A 578-nucleotide genomic window follows, 5' to 3' on the forward strand; every position below is an offset into this window, starting at 1 on the left:
TTAATAAAGTATTATATCTCTTAATAGTTAATAATATAAATAAGGCTTATTAAGGTAAAGATACTTTATTAATAATTAATAAGTTAAGTTCTATTTAATACTAAATAAATATATATATATTAATAATACTTATATAAAAGTAATATAATATAAGGTTATTATTAATCTTAAAGTAATACAGTCCTAAAGTGCTATTAGTTTTAAGTCTATTAGTTTTTAATTTAATTAATTATTATAGTAAATTTAAGGTAGAGTTTTTATAGAATCTATATAATATAATTACTAAGGTTATAATATAATCTCTTCTTTCTAACAGTCTTATCTTTAAGGCCTATTATCTTAATTAATATTAATTTTCTTTTAGTAAGTCTTAATTTAAATCTTTTACTATTATACTTTATAATATCTAACTATATATTTAAGTAGTTATTCTATAAGGACTGTAAAATTTAAATACTTATATTATCTATTAAATTTATTAAAAAGGAGGCTAATATACCTTATATTTATTATTTTTAGGTAGGTAAGAAATACCTAATATCTATTAATTTTACTTACTATAATAAGTATATTTAGGC

Source organism: Fusarium mangiferae, assembly GCF_900044065.1.
Source record: "Fusarium mangiferae strain MRC7560 genome assembly, contig: FMAN_scaffold013, whole genome shotgun sequence".
Lineage (NCBI taxonomy): Eukaryota > Fungi > Ascomycota > Sordariomycetes > Hypocreales > Nectriaceae > Fusarium > Fusarium mangiferae.